This window comes from Oncorhynchus kisutch, unplaced genomic scaffold, assembly GCF_002021735.2.
Source record: "Oncorhynchus kisutch isolate 150728-3 unplaced genomic scaffold, Okis_V2 Okis03b-Okis08b_hom, whole genome shotgun sequence".
Lineage (NCBI taxonomy): Eukaryota > Metazoa > Chordata > Actinopteri > Salmoniformes > Salmonidae > Oncorhynchus > Oncorhynchus kisutch.
The window spans coordinates 14,595,532-14,615,531 of record NW_022261980.1 but is presented as its reverse complement, the minus strand read 5'-3'; the positions used below and the strand labels follow the sequence as shown (position 1 = coordinate 14,615,531).

The following is a 20,000-nucleotide window of genomic DNA, read 5'->3' as shown; positions in this document are numbered from 1 at the left end:
ATGAATATTTCCTTTAACCTGTCACACAAACACCGCTTTTAAAAGGGCTTTTCCCATTGGGCGGTATTTACCGTGACTACGATCTCCGCAAAAACACGTAAACATCGCGTTTAAAAGCTGCATTGTGGACGGCGCTCCAAGGTTTGAATCCTGACCATGAAGTGTCTTTCTCCCAGGCCACAGCAGAGAAGAACAGGGGGAGGGTAAGATTGGTCAGACCAGACTAGACGAGAGCAGAGCAAGGCGAGTTTAAGATGGCTTAGACCAGACTAGATGAGAGCAGAGCAAGGTTAAGATGGCTTAGACCAGACTAGACGAGAGCAGAGCAAGGTTAAGATGAGTTAGACCAGACTAGATGAGAGCAGAGCAGAACCAGGTTAAAATGGCTTAGACCAGACTAGACGAGAGCAGAGCCAGGTTAAGATGGCTTAGACCAGACTAGATGAGAGCAGAGCAGAACCAGGTTAAGATGGCTTAGACCAAATGAGAGAAGAGCAGGGCAAGGTTAAGATGGGTTAGACCAGACTAGATGAGAGCAGAGCCAGGTTAAGATGGGTTAGACCAAATGAGAGCAGAGCAGGGCAAGGTTAAGATGGGTTAGACCAGACTAGACGAGAGCAGAGCCAGGTTAAGATGAGTTAGACCAGACTAAACGAGAGCAGAGCCAGGTTAAGATGGGTTAGACCAGACTAGACGAGAGCAGAGCGGAGCCAGGTTAAGATGAGTTAGACCAGACTAAACGAGAGCAGAGCCAGGTTAAGATGGCTTAGACCAGACTAAACGAGAGCAGAGCCAGGTTAAGATGGCTTAGACCAGACTAAACGAGAGCAGAGCCAGGTTAAAATGAGTTAGACCAGACTAGACGAGAGCAGAGCAGAGCCAGGTTAAGATGAGTTAGACCAGACTAGACGAGAGCAGAGCAGAGCCAGGTTAAGATGAGTTAGACCAGACTAGACGAGAGCAGAGCGGAGCCAGGGTAAGATGAGTTAGACCAGACTAGACGAGAGCAGAGCGGAGCCAGGTTAAGATGAGTTAGACCAGACTAGACAAGAGCAGAGCGGAGCCAGGTTAAGATGAGTTAGACCAGACTAGACGAGAGCAGAGTTGTGCCAGGTTAAGATGAGTTAGACCAGACTAGACGAGAGCAGAGTTGTTCCAGGTTAAGATGAGTTAGACCAGACTAGACGAGAGCAGAGCGGAGCCAGGGTAAGATGAGTTAGATAGACTACTAAGAGGGCTAGTTAATCCTATTGATCATGGGACTGTTTCATCGTGTTCACAGTGATTACACTCTAACTGCTACTCCATGAAAGAAAAGACTTGTGTGCTGAGGGTAGACTGGATGTGTAAACACAGGACATCTGGCCTTGTTGACGTTGTCTTGTTGTTGTTGTTCTTCGAGATTCTCTCTGTTCCTCATGCTATTGGCTTTAACTAGCTACAGTATATATGTGACTATAATGGATATAAACAGTGTTTTAACTAGCTACAGTATATATGTGACTGTATGGGCTACAATATGGAGGTAATATAACTCAGGCCCTATATGGAGGTAATATAACTCAGGCCCTATATGGACTACTATATGGAGGTATTATAACTCAGGCCCTATATGGAGGTAATATAACTCAGGCCCTATATGGAGGTAATATAACTCAGGCCCTATATGGACTACTATATGGAGGTAATATAACTCAGGCCCTATATGGACTACTATATGGAGGTAATATAACTCAGGCCCTATATGGACTACTATATGGAGGTAATATAACTCAGGCCCTGTATGGACTACTATATGGAGGTAATATAACTCAGGCCCTATATGGACTACTATATGGAGGTATTATAACTCAGGCCCTATATGGACTACTATATTGAGGTAATTTAACTCAGGCCCTATATGGACTACTATATGGAGGTAATATAACTCAGGCCCTATATGGACTACTATATGGAGGTAATATAACTCAGGCCCTATATGGACTACTATATGGAGGTAATATAACTCAGGCCCTGTATGGACTACTATATGGAGGTAATATAACTCAGGCCCTATATGGACTACTATATGGAGGTAATATAACTCAGGCCCTATATGGACTACTATATTGAGGTAATTTAACTCAGGCCCTATATGGACTACTATATGGAGGTAATATAACTCAGGCCCTATATGGACTACTATATGGAGGTAATATAACTCAGGCCCTATATGGACTACTATATGGAGGTAATATAACTCAGGCCCTATATGGACGACTATATGGAGGTAATATAACTCAGGCCCTATATGGACTACTATATGGAGGTAATATAACTCAGGCCCTGTATGGACTACTATATGGAGGTAATATAACTCAGGCCCTATATGGACTACTATATGGAGGTAATATAACTCAGGCCCTATATGGAGGTATTATAACTCAGGCCCTGTATGGAGGTAATATAACTCAGGCCCTATATGGAGGTAATATAACTCAGGCCCTATATGGAGGTAATATAACTCAGGCCCTATATGGAGGTATTATAACTCAGGCCCTGTATGGACTACTATATGGAGGTAATATAACTCAGGCCCTATATGGACTACTATATGGAGGTAATATAACTCAGGCCCTATATGGAGGTAATATAACTCAGGCCCTATATGGACTACTATATGGAGGTAATATAACTCAGGCCCTGTATGGACTACTATATGGAGGTAATATAACTCAGGCCCTGTATGGACTACTATATGGAGGTAATATAACTCAGGCCCTGTATGGACTACTATATGGAGGTAATATAACTCAGGCCCTATATGGAGGTAATATAACTCAGGCCCTATATGGAGGTAATATAACTCAGGCCCTATATGGAGGTAATATAACTCAGGCCCTATATGGACTACTATATGGAGGTATTATAACTCAGGCCCTATATGGACTACTATATGGAGGTAATATAACTCAGGCCCTATATGGACTACTATATGGAGGTAATATAACTCAGGCCCTATATGGACTACTATATGGAGGTAATATAACTCAGGCCCTATATGGAGGTAATATAACTCAGGCCCTATATGGAGGTAATATAACTCAGGATCCTATATGGACTACTATATGGAGGTAATATAACTCAGGCCCTATATGGACTACTATATGGAGGTATTATAACTCAGGCCCTATATGGACTACTATATGGAGGTAATATAACTCAGGCCCTATATGGACTACTATATGGAGGTAATATAACTCAGGCCCTATATGGACTACTATATGGAGGTAATATAACTCAGGCCCTATATGGACTACTATATGGAGGTAATATAACTCAGGCCCTATATGGACTACTATATGGAGGTAATATAACTCAGGCCCTATATGGACTACTATATGGAGGTAATATAACTCAGGCCCTATATGGACTACTATATGGATCTAATATAACTCAGGCCCTATATGGACTACTATATGGAGGTATTATAACTCAGGCCCTATATGGACGACTATATGGAGGTAATATAACTCAGGACTGTCTCAGGCCTGTCAGGTCTGTCTGTCTGTGTGTCTGTTTGTCTGTGTGTCTGTCTGGGTGTCTGTCTGTCTGTCTGTCTGTCTGTCTGTTCGTACACCAGGCCTATTGGCATTTTACGATTCAAATCTCATGGAGAGTTTGTGAACCGGAGACACGACGTATGCATGCAAGAACACACACACACACACACACACACACACACACACACACACACACACACACACACACACACACACACACACACACACACACACACACACACACACACACACACACACACACACACACACACACAGATGATGCTATCTGCTATAGCGCGTTGAAGTGGTTGTGCGGGAAACTGAGACTACCTGAGTGAGACACACACACACACACACACCGCAGTGATTGGAATGACTCAATGACTTTCACAAGGTGTTCTCTCTGTGTGTGTGTGTGTGTGTCTCAATCAGGTAGTCTCAGTTCTCCCACGCAGCCACTTCAACACACTATATCAGATAGTAGTACTGTATCTGTATCTATAGTAATACTACTACTATATCAGATAGTAGTACTGTATCTGTATCTATAGTAATACTACTACTATATCAGATAGTAGTACTGTATCTGTATCTATAGTAATACTACTACTATATCAGATAGTAGTACTGTGTCTGTATCTATAGTAATACTACTACTATATCAGATAGTAGTACTGTATCTGTATCTATAGTAATACTACTACTATATCAGATAGTAGTACTGTATCTGTATCTATAGTAATACTACTACTATATCAGATAGTAGTACTGTATCTGTATCTATAGTAATACTACTACTATATCAGATAGTAGTACTGTATCTGTATCTATAGTAATACTACTACTATATCAGATAGTAGTACTGTATCTGTATCTATAGTAATACTACTACTATATCAGATAGTAGTACTGTATCTGTATCTATAGTAATACTACTACTATATCAGATAGTAGTACTGTATCTGTATCTATAGTAATACTACTACTATATCAGATAGTAGTACTGTATCTGTATCTATAGTAATACTACTACTATATCAGATAGTAGTACTGTATCTGTATCTATAGTAATACTACTACTATATCAGATAGTAGTACTGTATCTGTATCTATAGTAATACTACTACTATATCAGATAGTAGTACTGTATCTGTATCTATAGTAATACTACTACTATATCAGATAGTAGTACTGTATCTGTATCTATAGTAATACTACTACTATATCAGATAGTAGTACTGTATCTGTATCTATAGTAATACTACTACAGTCCTTTACATGAATGATTACTCTTCCTGGGGTTTATAATGATCCTCATTAACTGTTGTCATAGCAGCAGCTACTCTTCCTGGGGTTTATAATGATCCTCATTAACTGTTGTCATAGCAGCAGCTACTCTTCCTGGGGTTGATTAGGATCCTCATTAACTGTTGTCATAGCAGCAGCTACACTTCCTGGGGTTTATTAGGATCCTCATTAACTGTTGTCATAGCAGCAGCTACTCTTCTTGGGGTTTATTAGGATCCTCATTAACTGTTGCCATAGCAGCAGCTACACTTCCTGGGGTTTATTAGGATCCTCATTAACTGTTGCCATAGCAGCAGCTACACTTCCTGGGGTTTATTATGATCCTCATTAACTGTTGTCATAGCAGCAGCTACTCTTCCTGGGGTTTATTAGGATCCTCATTAACTGTTGTCATAGCAGCAGCTACTCTTCCTGGGGTTTATTAGGATCCTCATTAACTGTTGTCATAGCAGCAGCTACTCTTCCTGGGGTTTATTAGGATCCTCATTAACTGTTGTCATAGCAGCAGCTACACTTCCTGTGGTTTATTATGATCCTCATTAACTGTTGTCATAGCAGCAACTACTCTTCCTGGGGTTTATTAGGATCCTCATTAACTGTTGTCATAGCAGCAGCTACTCTTCCTGGGGTATTAGGATCCTCATTAACTGTTGTCATAGCAGCAGCTACTCTTCCTGGGGGTATTAGGATCCTCATTAACTGTTGCCATAGCAGCAGCTACACTTCCTGGGGTTTATTAGGATCCTCATTAACTGTTGTCATAGCAGCAGCTACACTTCCTGGGGTTTATTAGGATCCTCATTAACTGTTGCCATAGCAGCAGCTACACTTCCTGGTGACACAGAACATAGAACATGACATAATACAGAACATCGATAGACAAGAACAGCTCAAGGACTGAACTGTACAAAAAGGACCTGGTGACAGTTACCCACACATGAGTACAGGTCCAGATTTTTATTTATTTCACCTTTATTTAACTAGGCAAGTCAGTTAAGAACAAATTCTTATTTTCAATGGCGGCCTAGGAACAGTGGGGTTAACTGCCTGATCAGGGGCAGAACGACAGATTTGTACCTTGTCAGTTTGGGGATTTGAACTTGCAACCTTTCGGTTACTAGTCCAACACTCTAACCACTAGGCTACTAGGCTACCCTGTCGCCCCATATGCCTCAGAGTTAATTAGGTCTGATAGAGGAGAGGTGCTGTGATGTGTTTTATTCATTTTTAAAGCTCATTTAGCTGTTTGCTTGAGTAATCTGAGATGGAGTTCCATGCATTCATGGCTCCATATAATCCTGTGTGTTTCCTTGAATTTGTTCTGGATTTGGGGACTGTGAAGGGTGACCTGTCTGTTGGCCTGTCTGGTGGCCTGTCTGGTGGCCTGTCTGGTGTCCTAGCCTGTCTGTTGGCCTGTCTGTTGACCTGTCTGTTGGCCTGTCTGGTGGCCTGTCTGGTGGCCTGTCTGTTGGCCTGTCCGTTGGCCTGTCCGTTGGCCTGTCCGTTGGCCTGTCCGTTGGCCTGTCCGGTGACCTGTCCGTTGGCCTGTCCGGTGGGGTAACTATGTCTGTCAGAACTACGGTATATGTAAATCGATTGTACAGTCAATTTGGAATTTTCAACACAATAACATTTTCTCACAATTGAACAAGAATTGATGCAGTCAATCTCTCCTCCCTACTCTGACCCAAGAGAGGCTGACATGCATACTGCTGACATTAGTTCTCTGTGTCCATCAAAGAGCAAGAGCTGATTCTCTGTTCTGGGCCAGCTGCAGCTTTTCTAGGTCCTTCTTTGCAGCACTTGGCCAATATCACCCCGCAATAGTCAAGATGAGATAAAACTAGAGCCTACAGAACTTGTTTGGTTGACTGTGGTGCTGAGCATCTCTTTAAACCGACACCTCTGTGTTTGACCTCTCTAACAGTGTTTTAATCTGTGTGTTTGACCTCTCTAACAGTGTTATAATCTGTGTGTTTGATCTCTCTAACAGTGTTTTAATCTGTGTGTTTGACCTCTCTAACAGTGTTATAATCTGTGTGTTTGACCTCTCTAACAGTGTTATAATCTGTGTGTTTGATCTCTCTAACAGTGTTATAATCTGTGTGTTTGACCTCTCTATGAACTAACAGTGTCATAATCTGTGTGTTTGACCTCTCTAATAGTGTTATAATCTGTGTGTTTGACCTCTCTAACAGTGTTTTAATCTGTGTGTTTGACCTCTCTATGAACTAACAGTGTTATAATCTGTGTGTTTGACCTCTCTAACAGTGTTATAATCTGTGTGTTTGACCTCTCAAGGAACTAACAGTGTTATAATCTGTGTGTTTGACCTCTCAATGAACTAACAGTGTTATAATCTGTGTGTTTGACCTCTCTAACAGTGTTTTAATCTGTGTGTTTGACCTCTCTAACAGTGTTATAATCTGTGTGTTTGACCTCTCTAACAGTGTTATAATCTATGTGTTTTGACCTCTCTATGAACTAACAGTGTTATAATCTATGTGTTTGACCTCTCTAACAGTGTTTTAATCTGTGTGTTTGACCTCTCTATGAACTAACAGTGTTATAATATGTGTGTTTGACCCATGGGACCTCCTGTCTCCCCTGTCTCCCCTGTCTCTCCTGTCCTCCTGTCTCTCCTATCTCTCCTGTCTCTCTCCTGTCTCTCCTATCTCTCCTGTCTCTCCCTGTCTCCCCCGTCTCTCTCCTGTCTCTCCTGTCTCCCCTGTCTCTCCTGTCTTTACTGTCTCCCCTGTCTCTCCTGTCTCTCCTGTCTCCCCTGTCTGTCCTATCTCTCCTGTCTCTCCTGTCTCCCCTGTCTCCCCTGTCTCTCCTGTCTCTCTCCTGTCTCTCCTATCTCTCCTGTCTCTCCTGTCTCACCTGTCTCTCCTGTCTCTCTCCTGTCTCCCCTGTCTCTCCTGTCTTTACTGTCTCTCCTGTCTCTCTCCTGTCTCTCCTGTCTCTCCTGTCTACTCTGTCTCTCCCCTGTCTTTCCCCTGTCTCTCCTGTCTCCCCTGTCTCTCCCCTGTCTTTCCCCTGTCTCTCCTGTCTCCCCTGTTACTCCTGTCTCCCCTGTCTCTCCTGTCTCCCCTGTCTCTCCTATCTCTCCTGTCTCTCCTGTCTCCCCTGTCTCCCCTGTCTCTCCTGTCTCTCTCCTATCTCTCCTGTCTCTCCTGTCTCACCTGTCTCTCCTGTCTCTCTCCTGTCTCCCCTGTCTCTCCTGGCTTTACTGTCTCCCCTGTCTCTCCTGTCTCCCCTGTCTCCCCTGTCTCTCCTGTCTCTCTCCTGTCTCTCCTATCTCTCCTGTCTCTCCTGTCTCCCCTGTCTCCCCTGTCTCTCTCATGTCTCTCCTGTCTCCCCTGTCTCTCCTGTCTTTGCTGTCTCTCTCCTGTCTCTCCTGTCTCTCCTGTCTACTCTGTCTCTCCCCTGTCTTTCCCCTGTCTCTCCCCTGTCTTTCCCCTGTCTCCCCTGTCTTTCCCCTGTCTCTCCTGTCTCCCCTGTTACTCCTGTCTCTCCTGTCTTTCCTTTTTACTCCTGTCTCCCCTGTCTCTCCTGTCCCCTGTTACGCCTGTCTCTCTCCTGTCTCTCTCCTTTCTCTCCTGTCTCTCCTGTCTCCCCTGTCTCCTTTGTCTCTCCTGTCTCCCCTGTCTCTCCTGTCTCTCTCCTGTCTCCCCTGTCTCCCCTGTCTCTCCTGTCTCTCCTGTCTCTCTCCTGTCTCTCCTGTCTACTCTGTCTCTCCTGTCTCTCTCCTGTCTCTCCTGTCTCTCCTGTCTCTCCTGTCTCCCCAGTCTCCCCTTACTCCTGTCTCTCCTGTCTCCCCTGTCCCCCCTGTCTCCCCTGTCTCTCCTGTCTCCCCTGTCTCTCCTGTCTCCCCTGTTACTCCTGTCTCCCCTGTCCCCTGTCTCCCCTGTCACTCCTGTCTCTCCTGTCTCCCCTGTCTCTCCTGTCTCCCCTGTTACTCCTGTCTCTCCTGTCTCTCCTGTCTCTCCTGTCTCCCCTGTCTCTCCTGTCTCCCCTGTCTCTCCTGTCTCCCCTGTCTCTCCAGTCTCTCCTGTCTCCGCTGTCTCTCCTGTCTCTCCTGTCTCTCTCCTGTCTCCCCTGTCTCCCCTGTCTCTCTCCTGTCTCTCCTGTCTCCCCTGTCACTCCTGTCTCTCCTGTCTCTCCTGTCTCTCCAGTCTCTCCTGTCTCCGCTGTCTCTCCTGTCTCTCCTGTCTCCCCTGTCTCTCTCCTGTCTCTCCTGTCTCCCCTGTCACTCCTGTCTCTCCTGTCTCTCCTGTCTCCCCTGTCTCTCCTGTCTCCCCTGTCTCCCCTGTCTCTCCTGTCACTCCTGTCTCTCCTGTCTCCCTTGTCTCTCCTGTCTCTCCTGTCTCTCCTGTCTCCCCTGTCTCTCCTGTCTCTCCTGTCTCTCCTGTCTCCCCTGTCTCTCCTGTCTCCCCTGTCTCCCCTGTCTCTCCTGTCACCCCTGTCTCTCCTGTCTCCCTTGTCTCTCCTGTCTCTCCTGTCTCTCCTGTCTCCCCTGTCTCTCCTGTCTCCCCTGTCTCCCCTGTCACTCCTGTCTCTCCTGTCTCCCTTGTCTCTCCTGTCTCTCCTGTCTCCCCTGTCTCTCCTGTCTCTCCTGTCTCTCCTGTCTCTCCTGTCTCTCCTGGCTACTGACTGTGAATGAGAGTGTTTACATAAGAGAGCAGCTACTGTGACATAATGAGAGTTAGGGCCTGAGGGGAGATTCTGCTGTTTGGCCACAGATGTACTGGAGCTACTGTACACACACACACACACACACTCACACACACACACACACACACACACACTCACACACACACACACACACACACACACACACACACACACACACACACACACACACACACACACACACACACACACACACACACACACACACACACACACACACACAGGATTGACGTAACGGCCTCACAATAGAAGTGGGTCAATGTGTTCATTCTAACGAATGAAATCTTTCCTGGCTCTCCCATTCCCAGAAAGGGTGTGTGTTTGCCTGGGGCAGAACACCAGAGAAGGGCCACTTATCAGGAAGGAACACGCACACACAGGTCACACAAGGCAAAAGACATGGGTCTGAAATAAATATTTGTTTTCATATTCCGGCATGAATCAGTTGTAGTCTATGACTGTTATTAGCATCTAGCATCATGAATCAGTTGTAGTCTATGTCTGTTAGCAGCATCTAGCATCATGAATCAGTTGTAGTCTATGGGTGTTAGCAGCATCTAGCATCATGAATCAGTTGTAGTCTATGACTGTTAGCAGCATCTAGCATCATGAATCAGTTGTAGTCTATGGCTGTTAGCAGCATCTAGCATCATGAATCAGTTGTAGTCTATGACTGTTAGCAGCATCTAGCATCATGAATCAGTTGTAGTCTATGGGTGTTAGCAGCATCTAGCATCATGAATCAGTTGTGGTCTATGTCTGTTAGCAGCATCTAGCATCATGAATCAGTTGTAGTCTATGTCTGTTAGCAGCATCTAGCATCATGAATCAGTTGTAGTCTATGGCTGTTATTAGCATCTAGCATCATTAATCAGTTGTAGTCTATGACTGTTAGCAGCATCTAGCATCATGAATCAGTTGTAGTCTATGGGTGTTAACAGCATCTAGCATCATGAATCAGTTGTAGTCTATGACTGTTAGCAGCATCTAGCATCATGAATCAGTTGTAGTCTATGGGTGTTAACAGCATCTAGCATCATGAATCAGTTGTAGTCTATGACTGTTAGCAGCATCTAGCATCATGAATCAGTTGTAGTCTATGACTGTTAGCAGCATCTAGCATCATGAATCAGTTGTAGTCTATGGGTGTTAACAGCATCTAGCATCATGAATCAGTTGTAGTCTATGACTGTTAGCAGCATAGCATGCCTCATGCTAGTTTTGTTTGTCCTGAAACAATCAGCCCACTTGACTGTATGTTCGTCCCAAATGGCACCCTATTCCCTTTATAGTGCACTACTTTTGACCAGGACCCATTGCCTACATGCACTATACAGGGAATAGTGTGCCATTTGGGACAGAGGCTGTGGCTTCCCTCATTGTTTCCCTCTTTAAGGACAAAGAGCTGTTCTCAAAGCGTCTCTCCACAGCGCCGTTCTGTTTATTCCATCCTGACCAGGAAAACAACCCCTGCGTGTGAGTGTGTGCGTGTCTGATCTGCTTGCGCACGTGCCTGTGTGTGTGCGTGTGCCTGTTCTTGTTTTGTTACCAAAACAGCCAGTACAACCCAGGGCAAGCCTGACCTTATGTCAGGGTGACTAGTTCTCTGTAGTTACAGCAGGCCTGACCTTATGTCAGGGTGACTAGTTCTCTGTAGTTATAGTAGGTCTTATGTCAGGGTGACTAGTTCTCTGTAGTTATAGCAGGTCTTATGTCAGGGTGACTAGTTCTCTGTAGTTATAGCAGGTCTTATGTCAGGGTGACTAGTTCTCTGTAGTTATAGCAGGTCTTATGTCAGGGTGACTAGTTCTCTGTAGTTATAGCAGGTCTTATGTCAGGGTGACTAGTTCTCTGTAGTTACAGCAGGCCTGACCTTATGTCAGGGTGACTAGTTCTCTGTAGTTATAGTAGGTCTTATGTCAGGGTGACTAGTTCTCTGTAGTTATAGCAGGTCTTATGTCAGGGTGACTAGTTCTCTGTAGTTATAGCAGGCCTTATGTCAGGGTGACTAGTTCTCTGTAGTTATAGCAGGCCTTATGTCAGGGTGACTAGTTCTCTGCAGTTATAGCAGGTCTTATGTCAGGGTGACTAGTTCTTTGTAGTTATAGCAGGTCTTATGTCAGGGTGACTAGTTCTCTGTAGTTATAGCAGGTCTTATGTCAGGGTGACTAGTTCTCTGTAGTTATAGCAGGTCTTATGTCAGGGTGACTAGTTCTCTGTAGTTATAGCAGGTCTTATGTCAGGGTGACTAGTTCTCTGTAGTTATAGCAGGCCTTATGTCAGGGTGACTAGTTCTCTGTAGTTATAGCAGGCCTTATGTCAGGGTGACTAGTTCTCTGCAGTTATAGCAGGTCTTATGTCAGGGTGACTAGTTCTTTGTAGTTATAGCAGGTCTTATGTCAGGGTGACTAGTTCTCTGTAGTTATAGCAGGTCTTATGTCAGGGTGACTAGTTCTCTGTAATTACAGCAGGTCTTATGTCAGGGTGACTAGTTCTCTGTAGTTACAGCAGGTCTTATGTCAGGGTGACTAGTTCTCTGTAATTACAGCAGGTCTTATGTCAGGGTGACTAGTTCTCTGTAATTACAGCAGGTCTTATGTCAGGGTGACTAGTTCTCTGTAATTACAGCAGGTCTTATGTCAGGGTGACTAGTTCTCTGTAATTACAGCAGGTCTTATGTCAGGGTGACTAGTTCTCTGTAGTTACAGCAGGTCTTATGTCAGGGTGACTAGTTCTCTGTAGTTACAGCAGGAACACATAAACATCATTCAGACATTTCCAGCTTGTTGGCTTTTACTGTCATTGTTCCGAAGCAATAACACTTATGATGTGGGCGGGGCTGGAGCCACGGGGCTGTATGGAGGACAGAGTTACTGTGAGTCCCAAATGACACTCTATTTCCCTATGTAGTGCACTACTTCTGTCTACAGTAGTGGACTATAGGGAATAGGGTTCCATTTGTGTCACAGACATAGCGTGTCACAGCAGAATGACAGAACAAAAGTCCATAGTTCAGTATGTTTCTATAGCCACCACTCTCCTCTCTCCTCCTTTCTAGAACCACAGGGCCGTAGTTTCAGGCTTTGTGTGGGTTTCACTAACTGTTCTCCAGAACCAGAGGGTCGAACCAGAGGGCCGTAGTTTCAGGCTTTGTGTGGGTTTCACTAACTGTTCTCCAGAACCAGAGGGTCGAACCAGAGGGCCGTAGTTACAGGCTTTGTGTGGGTTTCACTAACTGTTCTCCAGAACCAGAGGGTCGAACCAGAGGGCCGTAGTTTCAGGCTTTGTGTGGGTTTCACTAACTGTTCTCCAGAACCAGAGGGTCGAACCAGAGGGCCGTAGTTTCAGGCTTTGTGTGGGTTTCACTAACTGTTCTCCAGAACCACAGGGCCGAACCAGAGGGCCGTAGTTACAGGCTTTGTGTGGGTTTCACTAACTGTTCTCCAGAACCAGAGGGTCGAACCAGAGGGCCGTAGTTTCAGGCTTTGTGTGGGTTTCACTAACTGTTCTCCAGAACCACAGGGCCGAACCAGAGGGCCGTAGTTACAGGCTTTGTGTGGGTTTCACTAACTGTTCTCCAGAACCAAAGGGTCGAACCAGAGGGCCGTAGTTTCAGGCTTTGTGTGGGTTTCACTAACTGTTCTCCAGAACCAGAGGGTCGAACCAGAGGGCCGTAGTTTCAGGCTTTGTGTGGGTATCACTAACTGTTCTCCAGAACCAGAGGGTCGAACCAGAGGGCCGTAGTTTCAGGCTTTGTGTGGGTTTCACTAACTGTTCTCCAGAACCAGAGGGTCGAACCAGAGGGCCGTAGTTTCAGGCTTTGTGTGGGTATCACTAACTGTTCTCCAGAACCAGAGGGCCGTAGTTTCAGGCTTTGTGTGGGTTTCACTAACTGTTCTCCAGAACCAGAGGGCCGTAGTTTCAGGCTTTGTGTGGGTATCACTAACTGTTCTCCAGAACCAGAGGGCCGTAGTTTCAGGCTTTGTGTGGGTTTCACTAACTGTTCTCCAGAACCACAGGGCCGAACCAGAGGGCCGTAGTTACAGGCTTTGTGTGGGTTTCACTAACTGTTCTCCAGAACCAGAGGGTCGAACCAGAGGGCCGTAGTTTCAGGCTTTGTGTGGGTTTCACTAACTGTTCTCCAGAACCACAGGGCCGAACCAGAGGGCCGTAGTTACAGGCTTTGTGTGGGTTTCACTAACTGTTCTCCAGAACCAGAGGGCCGTAGTTTCAGGCTTTGTGTGGGTTTGTCCGGCTTTATGGGTGTGTCTGACCATGTGGGTGTGTCTGACCATGTGGGTGTGTTTGGCCATGTGGGTGTGTCTGACCATGTGGGTGTGTTTGGCCATGTGGGTGTGTTTGGCCATGTGGGTGTGTTTGGCCATTTGGGTGTGTCTGCCCATGTGGGTGTGTCTGCCCATGTGGGTGTGTTTGGCCATGTGGGTGTGTCTGCCCATGTGGGTGTGTTTGACCATGTGGGTGTGTCTGCCCATGTGGGTGTGTTTGGCCATGTGGGTGTGTCTGACCATGTGGGTGTGTCTGACCATGTGGGTGTGTCTGTCCATGTGGGTGTGTCTGCCCATGTGGGTGTGTCTGTTGATAGCCAGTCTGTAGCCACAGCTCAGGAGAAACTAGTCAGAACTCAGAACTAATTACTGGGTATCCCGTGTCACCAACCACCATTTTGTGAAAGCACATTGGGTTAAGGACTGAGTTGGACACAGTCATTCATGCTAGAATCTAGATTATGGATTTCCAGGACTGACATTTTTTTCTGAGTGAACTATCTAGCTAAATACAGATAGCCCAAGTGTCCTTAACAGATAGCTAGAGTACTGTTAGTGTATTCTAGTATTATTGTCATCACTATACTGTATGTTCAGAGAAACCATTCTGATTACAGTACTTGTAATGAACACGATGGGAGACAGAGAGCTGGTTTCAAGCGCAGTGCGCAGCTGGTGTTTATTAGCAAAGGAGGAGACTGGTAGCTGGGTCCAGGGGCAGGCAGAAGGTCATACACAGGAGGAGGCAGGTAGCTGGGTCCAGGGGCAGGCAGAAGGTCATATACAGGAGGAGACAGGAAGCTGGGTCCAGGGGCAGAAGGTCATACACAGGAGGAGACAGGTAGCTGGGTCCAGCAGTCTCCTCTGCACTGTGTTGATACCTGATGTCTGTTGAGTCATGATATCCCAGCAGTCTCCTCTGCACTGTGTTGATACCTGATGTCTGTTGAGTCATGATATCCCAGCAGCCTCCTCTCCACTGTGTTGATACCTGATGTCTGTTGAGTCATGATATCCCAGCAGTCTCCTCTCCACTGTGTTGATACCTGATGTCTGTTGAGTCATAATATCCCAGCAGCCTCCTCTCCACTGTGTTGATACCTGATGTCTGTTGAGTCATGATATCCCAGCAGTCTCCTCTCCACTGTGTTGATACCTGATGTCTGTTGAGTCATGATATCCCAGCAGCCTCCTCTCCACTGTGTTGATACCTGAAGTCTGTTGAGTCATGATATCCCAGCAGTCTCCTCTCCACTGTGTTGATACCTGATGTCTGTTGAGTCATGATATCCCAGCAGTCTCTCCTCCACCACTGACAGCTCCCAGATCCAGTCACCTCTGAAAAGCTGTTAAATATTGAAGCACTGTGATACTTTACCCTCTGCTGCTTTGTAGCTGGGGCTGCTTCCCAAACGGCACTCTATTCCCTATATAGTGCACTACTGTTGACCACGGGCAAATAGGGCTAGTTGTTGCGCTATGTAGGGAATAGAGTGTTGTTTGGGAAGCAGCCCTTGAGGTCACATGAACAGATGTAGTTTGTAATTCAGCTCATCTCAACAGTAAATCCACAGCAGGCTCTTTGTGTTGCTAGGATCAGTCAGGTAGGAGGAGAAAGACAGTGTCTGTTGGTTTGAGTTGGTAGAGTTAGTCAGGTAGGATGATAAAGACAGTGTCTGTAGGTAGAGTTAGTCAGGTAGGATGATAAAGACAGTGTCTGTAGGTAGAGTTAGTCAGGTAGGAGGAGGAAGACTGTGTCTGTAGGCAGAGTTAGTCAGGTAGGATGATAAAGACAGTGTCTGTAGGTAGAGTTAGTCAGGTAGGAGGAGGAAGACTGTGTCTGTAGGCAGAGTTAGTCAGGTAGGATGATAAAGACAGTGTCTGTAGATAGAGTTAGTCAGGTAGGAGGAGGAAGACTGTGTCTGTAGGCAGAGTTAGTCAGGTAGGAGGAGAAAGACAGTGTCAGTAGGTAGAGTTAGTCAGGTAGGATGATAAAGACAGTGTCTGTTGGTAGAGTTAGTCAGGTAGGATGATAAAGACAGTGTCTGTAGGTAGAGTTAGTCAGGTAGGATGATAAAGACAGTGTCTGTTGGTAGAGTTAGTCAGGTAGGATGATAAAGACAGTGTCTGTAAGTAGAGTTAGTCAGGTAGGATGATAAAGACAGTGTCAGTAGGTAGAGTTAGTCAGGTAGGAGGAGGAAGACTGTGTCTGTAGGCAGAGTTAGTCAGGGAGGATGATAAAGACAGTGTCTGTAGGTAGAGTTAGTCAGGTAGGATGATAAAGACAGTGTCTGTTGGTTTGAGTTGGTAGAGTTAGTCAGGTAGGATGATAAAGACAGTGTCAGTAGGTAGAGTTAGTCAGGTAGGATGATAAAGACAGTGTCAGTAGGTAGAGTTAGTCAGGTAGGATGATAAAGACAGTGTCAGTAGGTAGAGTTAGTCAGGTAGGATGATAAAGACAGTGTCAGTAGGTAGAGTTAGTCAGGTAGGAGGATAAAGACAGTGTCTGTTGGTTTGAGTTGGTAGAGTTAGTCAGGTAGGATGATAAAGACAGTGTCAGTAGGTAGAGTTAGTCAGGTAGGATGATAAAGACAGTGTCAGTAGGTAGAGTTAGTCAGGTAGGATGATAAAGACAGTGTCTGTAAGTAGAGTTAGTCAGGTAGGATGATAAAGACAGTGTCAGTAGGTAGAGTTAGTCAGGTAGGAGGAGGAAGACTGTGTCTGTAGGCAGAGTTAGTCAGGGAGGATGATAAAGACAGTGTCTGTAGGTAGAGTTAGTCAGGTAGGATGATAAAGACAGTGTCTGTTGGTTTGAGTTGGTAGAGTTAGTCAGGTAGGATGATAAAGACAGTGTCAGTAGGTAGAGTTAGTCAGGTAGGATGATAAAGACAGTGTCAGTAGGTAGAGTTAGTCAGGTAGGATGATAAAGACAGTGTCAGTAGGTAGAGTTAGTCAGGTAGGAGGATAAAGACAGTGTCTGTTGGTTTGAGTTGGTAGAGTTAGTCAGGTAGGATGATAAAGACAGTGTCAGTAGGTAGAGTTAGTCAGGTAGGATGATAAAGACAGTGTCAGTAGGTAGAGTTAGTCAGGTAGGATGATAAAGACAGTGTCTGTAAGTAGAGTTAGTCAGGTAGGATGATAAAGACAGTGTCAGTAGGTAGAGTTAGTCAGGTAGGAAGATAAAGACAGTGTCAGTAGGTAGAGTTAGTCAGGTAGGATGATAAAGACAGTGTCAGTAGGTAGAGTTAGTCAGGTAGGATGATAAAGACAGTGTCAGTAGGTAGAGTTAGTCAGGTAGGAGGATAAAGACAGTGTCTGTTGGTTTGAGTTGGTAGAGTTAGTCAGGTAGGATGATAAAGACAGTGTCAGTAGGTAGAGTTAGTCAGGTAGGATGATAAAGACAGTGTCAGTAGGTATAGTCAGGTAGGATGATAAAGACAGTGTCAGTAGGTAGAGTTAGTCAGGTAGGAGGAGAAAGACCGTGTCAGTAGGTAGAGTTAGTCAGGTAGGAGGGGAGGAAGACAGTGTCAGTAGGTAGCATGACTAGGTAGAGTTAGTCAGTGTGGCAGAGTACTACTGTGTATTACCAACCTTCTGTTTGGTTCGATCTCAAATGAACGTCATTGACATTGTCTTGGGAGTGCTACTGGGCGGTAGTCATTTAGACAGGTGACCTTGGCTCTCTTGGGCACAGGGACTATGGTGGTCTGCTTGAAACATGTAGATATTAAAGACTGGGTCGGTAAGACGTTGAAAATGTCAGAGTACGTGTCCTGGTAATCCGTCTGGCCCTGCGGCCTTGTGAATGTTGACCTGTTTAAAGGTCTTACTCACATCGACTATGGACAGCGTGATCACACAGTCTTCCGGGAACAGATGGTGCTCTCACGCATGGTTCAGTGTTGCTTGCCTTGAAAGCTGGTAGGCGCAGGACATATTCCAGTCTGTACTAGTGAAACAGCCCTGTAGCTCAGGGGCTCTTATTTCCTGCAATTATACACATTTTTTATCATGGGGTGCAAAGAACGTTTTGCAGTTTTAAAGCAAATTATTTTATTTCAATTCTATACATTTTGCCATGTTTAATGTGTATTCATGTGATATTTGAGTGACTCAAAAACTACAACAATATTTATGGTAAAAAAAAACAAAATAAAAAGATGGGCTGATTGATCTGGACATTCCTGACTAGTTATAAACATCTCTCTAATGTGAACAATGACTAACATGACAAGAGGAGCTGATGATGTCATACCCCATTTAGAAATGTCTCCTTGTACATTCTACTATTATAACTTTCAGGAGTAAGTTTAACGCTGGACTGAGTTCTTACAAAACATTTTTTTTTAATTGGGAGGGGACCCCGTGAGTGTGAGTGTAGTGACCTCAGGTTAGAGTGTTGTAATATCAGGTATGAGTGTAGTGACCTCAGGTTAGAGTGTTGTAATATCAGGTATGAGTGTAGTGATCTCAGGTTAGAGTGTTGTAATATCAGGTATGAGTGTAGTGATCTCAGGTTAGAGTGTTGTAATATCAGGTATGAGTGTAGTGACCTCAGGTTAGAGTGTTGTAATATCAGGTATGAGTGTAGTGACCTCAGGTTAGAGTGTTGTAATATCAGGTATGAGTGTAGTGATCTCAGGTTAGAGTCTTGTAATATCAGGTATGAGTGTAGTGACCTCAGGTTAGAGTGTTGTAATATCAGGTATGAGTGTAGTGACCTCAGGTTAGAGTGTTGTAATATCAGGTATGAGTGTAGTGACCTCAGGTTAGAGTGTTGTAATATCAGGTATGAGTGTAGTGACCTCAGGTTAGAGTGTTGTAATATCAGGTATGAGTGTAGTGACCTCAGGTTAGAGTGTTGTAATATCAGGTATGAGTGTAGTGATCTCAGGTTAGAGTGTTGTAATATCAGGTATGAGTGTAGTGATCTCAGGTTAGAGTGTTGTAATATCAGGTATGAGTGTAGTGACCTCAGGTTAGAGTGTTGTAATATCAGGTATGAGTGTAGTGACCTCAGGTTAGAGTGTTGTAATATCAGGTATGAGTGTAGTGATCTCAGGTTAGAGTCTTGTAATATCAGGTATGAGTGTAGTGACCTCAGGTTAGAGTGTTGTAATATCAGGTATGAGTGTAGTGACCTCAGGTTAGAGTGTTGTAATATCAGGTATGAGTGTAGTGACCTCAGGTTAGAGTGTTGTAATATCAGGTATGAGTGTAGTGACCTCAGGTTAGAGTGTTGTAATATCAGGTATGAGTGTAGTGACCTCAGGTTAGAGTGTTGTAATATCAGGTATGAATGTAGTGACCTCAGGTCAGAGTGTTGTAATATCAGGTATGAATGTAGTGACCTCAGGTAAGAGTGTTGTAATATCAGGTATGAGTGTAGTGACCTCAGGTTAGAGTGTTGTAATATCAGGTATGAATGTAGTGACCTCAGGTTAGAGTGTTGTAATATCAGGTATGAATGTAGTGACCTCAGGTAAGAGTGTTGTAATATCAGGTATGAGTGTAGTGACCTGTTGTACTCTTATAATCTCAACCCGGCACAGCCAGAAGAGGACTGGCCTCCCCTCAGAGCCTGGTACCTCTCTAGGTTTCTTCCTAGGTTCCTACCTTTCTAGGGAGTTTTTCCTAGCCACATTGCTTCTACATCTGCACTGCTTGCTGTTTGGGGTTTTATGCTGGGTTTCTGTACAGCACTTTGAGATATCAGCTGATGTACGAAGGGCTATATAAATAAATTTGATTTGATTTGATAGGGTGCCGTTTAGGATACACCCATGAAGTAAATCATCTCCTTTCCACCAGGTGATAATACAGCCTTTAAATGATCAAAAATAAAACACTACTGGCATATTGTCCTTAGAGTGCTACCTTAAGAATAACAGACTAGGAACAAAGACCGTAATTATTTTGGTTCCTAGTTCATATATTCATATAGTCCTCCGAGAGAGAGAAAGAAAGAGAGAAAGAGAGAATTAGAGAGGGCATACTTAAATTCACACAGAACACCGGATAGGACAGGAAGTACTCCAGATATAACAAACTGACCCTAGCCCCCCGACACATAAACTACTGCAGCATAAATACTGGAGGCTGAGACAGGAGGGGTCAGGAGACACTGTGGCCCCATCCGAGGACACCCCCGGCGAGGACACCCTATCCA

General features: G+C 44.9%; 1 protein-coding gene and 1 long non-coding RNA gene across 2 annotated transcripts in view; both read left to right on the top strand.

The window, feature by feature from the left end:
- Positions 1-20,000, top strand: part of klf13 (Kruppel like factor 13) — a 49,801-nt gene that overhangs the window by 24,722 nt on the left and 5,079 nt on the right. The window lies entirely within an intron of this gene.
- On the top strand, positions 14,046-17,298 carry LOC116359598 (uncharacterized). The gene is made up of 3 exons (XR_004206706.1): positions 14,046-17,002; positions 17,177-17,244; positions 17,282-17,298. It is a non-coding gene; the product is annotated as an uncharacterized LOC116359598 (long non-coding RNA).